Here is a 4,826-nt window from a genome sequence, read left to right on the forward strand (position 1 = left end):
TTTTTTTTTTTTTTTTTTTAAATGTGGTTAAAAAAAAACTCACTTTTGAAAAATGTGATATGCAAATGGAGGCAGAGGTTACGGCTGAGGCTAGATTAACTATTTGGCTCGAACTATGCAGGTTGCATGACCTGTGGAGCTGAAGGTAAATCCTCTGAAGCGCTCTGTTCAGCACAGAGGTGATTAAATATCTGCACTTCAGTTCCCCCCCCCCCAAAATAAAATATGAAGTAAGAAAGCCCTTGTGTTCCTTTGTGGTAATAATGATATGCAAATTATTGGTAGAGCAATTAAAAGAACAATCAAGCAATTAGGGAATATTTAAATTCATATTTCAGTCTCTCAGTGTTCACAAAAGCACAACAGTGCTTATTAAATGCCAGTGATATTTAATGTATAACCACTGTGCACAACACTGTCAATTCGTGCTTATTCATTTGTGGGCCCTTTGGGAAAACTGCTAGCTACAGTTTGAGCCACTGACAGAGTGAATAAATACTAAGAACATTAATGGAAACCTGAGTGGATACACGGGGACATCTTATCAACCCATGTCTTATTTAGGCAAAGCAAGGCACATTTCATACACAGAAGCATTTCAAAGTGTTTTACTGGACATAGGCAAAGGGAAACATTAACACTATTAAAATCAGTTGCCACCTATTGTAAGCTCAAGGGAGAGCTGATGACTTCAACTCAAACCATGAATGAAATCTGAAAAGCTCCCTGTATGTCTTGTGTGAGCTGTACAATAATGTTCTTTATTTATGGTAAAATTCAAAGATAACGCACAGAAAAAAGTGCGATTTCACATTCACAGCCGCTTTACTTTCAATTTGTCATTTTTGTCTTTAGTACAGATATTAAGTCCCTTTGTAATTAAGGAGTTATTTAGTAGCATTTACTTTGATCCAGTGTGCATTTCACTCTCTGTAGCTGTGCCAGATGATATCAAATTCCTCTAGGCTTCATTTATAAAATGGTTTTTGGCATCGCATTTTAATCCACAGACTGTCATTCCAAACTGTTAGATGGAAGGATAATAAGTCTGCAATCAATTCATGGTGTTAATTATTTAGTTAATCTTTCTGAACATTGAGGCGTCTCAGCATCACGCACTATTTTGAATGAATGAAGTACTGACATATCCGTGTTTAAATTGCTCAGCATTACATAACCACGGCTCAGTTTGTCTTTAACATTGCTGGATTTTCAGAATCCTTCAGGAAAGCATGAAACATACTATGATAGTTGTACAGAACAATGTCTCCTTCAATGTACAGCACATTGTTGTAGCAGATATTGTACAAAGGAGAAAATCTCTGACAATTTTTATAGACTAAAATTTTGCCTTGAATTGTTCTCTTTGTGTACCAGACATTTTTATAAATGAGGCCCCAGTGCACTTGGTCGTTTGTGCAAACAAATGAGAACATCCATAATTTCAACACTCTCTTATGCATTCAGGATGAATGCTGTTGCTGTGCAAAAAGTATCTGTCTTCTTTAGATTCTTGTCACAGCGTTATAATTTCCATCTCCGCCGCCCCTGTTTCTCTCATGTGAATGTGATTTCTTTTGTCGATATTCATGGTTTCCTTTCAGCACATGCATTAGCCATTACAAGCTGTACTAGACACTACTAAACAGTGATGACAGCTGTTTTTTTTCTCAATTTCCCACATTTGTATCTCCATCTTCTGCAGGATGTATCACTTAATCATACATGTGTGTTTTTCTCGGTGGGATTCTTTCTTTCCTCTGTAGTTTATTACCATAAGATATATGGTGATTTTTTTTTTTTTTTTTTTGGTTTTGCTTTGGGGTTTTTTTTGTCCATTCTGAGTGAAAACACTCACATATAAATTTACTTGCTACCTAACATGCATACTACAAACCAATTAAGCAAAATAATAGAGAGAAAGGAGTGAGAAATGATGCTTGAAAAGAGAAAGAAATATATGTTGGAACTTCCCTTGCTGTTGTGCAGCACCTTCATCCTCCTGCAGTGCCTTTTTAACAAATGAGCACCTGTATATGCACAAACACATGCACACATATGCCTTCACACCATGAGAATAAGTGTAAAATTATACATTTTTTAAAGCCTGCACTGTCTACATTATCACTGTACTGCAGGTGAATCATACTGCCATAACCTGCAGCAACGTGGCATAAAATGCCACCTCTTAATTCCCAGTGTTTGCCTGTGGTTTGAATGAGTAAACTGTTTCAATGCAGCATGTGTTGACTCACCCATGCAGACAGATCACATCAGCCAACACTACCACTACTATGTTAACAGTAATACACAACCTAATTCATTGTCCAAGGTGACCGTTGTGGCTCAGGAGCCACTAAATTAAAAATGAATACACACACAACTAACACTTCTGAAAACAAGCAAACATCACATCATTCATTAGTGTTACAGCTGTGGGTACAAATCCTAATTGTACTGTGGAGCATATACCAGGGCACGCCAGATTTTAACTGTCAAAAAAAAGGCATGAGTACATGATCAAACAATAGTTTTGCACCCACCTTCCTGTGTCCATGTCAACAAGTAGTAGTACATAAGTGACTCAGCAGAGAAACACTTTAGTTTGAAATGGCTGAGAAAAATTGACCTATTGTAATAATTCTGCTTTACTATATCTGGCCACTGGAGTGCGCTATTGCACACATAAAAAATAGATGTGTGTAATTTTACTGACAAATGAAGGAGGCAGCCTTCACTTGTAGGACATACTGTGGAGAACTAGGGCAAGCATGTGAGTGTGCATGCACTGTACAGTTATGTGCAGTAGTTTCACTTATATTAATTGGACCTGTGACCTTATAGCTGAAGCTTTCGGGGTGCAGGAGGGTGTTTTTTTTTTCAGTTTGCTGCTACTTACTGTTGTCTCTCCCATAAATAAAAGGGATGCACCACCACAGGGCTCCCCTTGACATGGGGATGAAAAACAGTGCTTGTCACAGCTGTCAGGCTTCGTATCCTCGGCCAGACAGTGCAGCTGACATTTCCTATAGGTGTCTGTTTTATTGCCTTGGCATTTAGGGAGAAAGCTATACTGATCTCTCTGGCAGATAACTGGACAGACGAAAGATGGATCCAGATCACCATCACTGTTTCCATGGCAACAGCAATGTTGACACCACAGGGAAATGGGCGGGGGGGTTGTCTACAATTTATCTGACTGCTCATTAATAAGAAGAGAAGAGAATGACATGGGCACTAAATGGAAGTGGTTAAAATGCCATTTAAGTTTAACAACTGAGTGTTGCTACATTCACAGTTGGCTGTTGTTCATAAGCCACAATTGAGGGAAATGATCTCATGCTGAGGTGAGCAGCTGGACTTGTAGGTTTTAATGTATACTTGCGTAAAGTGTGTTTGCCAGGAGAACATGCACAGTGGTTCCAAATGCAGAGTACTGTAAGCCTATGTAGACATAAAACTACAAAATATAGCTCCCTTGACTTCAGCTGAAAAATAAACAGCCTAGTGTGATGGCTGCAATGGCTGTTAATGTTCTTTTCAGCAAAGGAAGTCAAATTCAAGGCACAGGGGAAGATCAGAGATAATAAATGCTCAAAGTGAAACCATGATAACTTGCTGACCTGACACAAATTTCCTGCTACATACAGAATGGTAAAGAGTTACTTAAGAATGATTTCTTTTTATTTTCATGTGATTATATAGCAAAAACCAGGATTTCACAACAGTAAAGAAGTATAGAGACAGTCTGTCGCCATGCTAGTGGCTCTGTAAGGCAGGATTTAGGCACAGTATGGTGCTTTGAGCTACATGCTAACATATTTATACCCGGTAATGTTTACCATGTTTTACATGTTAGCATACTAACATTAGTGCTGAGCATAAAGTACAGATACAAATATGAGTTTGTCTTTGGTTTATGACTAAACCAAAAACTAAAGTACTGAGTAGTGTCAGCTTGCAGTGGTGGAAGAAGTACTCAGATTGTTTACTTAAGTAAAAGTAGCAATATCACAGTGTAGAAATACTCTGTTACAAGTAAAAATACTGCATTCAAAAAGTTACTTAAGTAAAAGTGCAAAAGTATTATCACTACAAAATACTTAAAGTAGTAAACATGAAAGTGCAGAATGCCATAGGTCACATTGCATACTGTATCATTGGACTATAACTACTGAATTATTATTTTGTACGTTACATTTGATGTAATTATATTGTATTTTCTTTTAATTAATCTCAGTTTGAAAAGTAGCTAAAGCTGTCAAATAAATATAGTTAGTAAAAAATACAATATGTTTCTGCAAAATGTAGCAACATTCAAGTATGAGTTTCTGTACAGTGTGAAGATTCATAGGGAGAGGATGTATCACAGAGAGCCTGCACTGCATCAAGGTGATACACGACTGTCTCTTGGCTTATACTGTAATTTTAAATCAAATCAAATTCAAATCAAATTTTATTTGTATAGCGCCAAATCACAACAAAAGTCATCTCAGGACACTTTACAAAGTAAGGTCTAGACCTTACTGTTATCAATATTATTACATAGGGAAAACCCAACAAATCCCCCTTGAGCAAGCACTTGGCGACAGTGGGGAGGAAAAACTCCCGTTAACGGAAGAAACCTCCGACAGACCCCGGCTCTTGGTGGGCGGCCTTCTGCCTCGACCGGTTGGGGTGAGTGGATAGAGGAGAGACAAAAGAAGAAAAGCAACAAGACACAACAATCAAACACTGATCAGGTCGATGTGGCCGGTGACTGCTCGTCAGAGACATAGAGCTCCAGGGCCAGGGCAACCTGCAGAAAGGTACAGGGAGAGAGAGAG

The 4,826-nt window shown here is 38.2% G+C and overlaps 1 protein-coding gene across 5 annotated transcripts in view; it reads left to right on the forward strand.

Annotated features, from left to right (window-relative positions):
* begain (brain-enriched guanylate kinase-associated) overlaps positions 1–4,826 on the forward strand; it is a 105,746-nt gene that overhangs the window by 54,504 nt on the left and 46,416 nt on the right. The gene's annotated exons all lie outside the window — the stretch shown is intronic.

The sequence above is a fragment of the Monopterus albus genome, unplaced genomic scaffold (genome assembly GCF_001952655.1).
Source record: "Monopterus albus unplaced genomic scaffold, M_albus_1.0 scaffold13.1, whole genome shotgun sequence".
Lineage (NCBI taxonomy): Eukaryota > Metazoa > Chordata > Actinopteri > Synbranchiformes > Synbranchidae > Monopterus > Monopterus albus.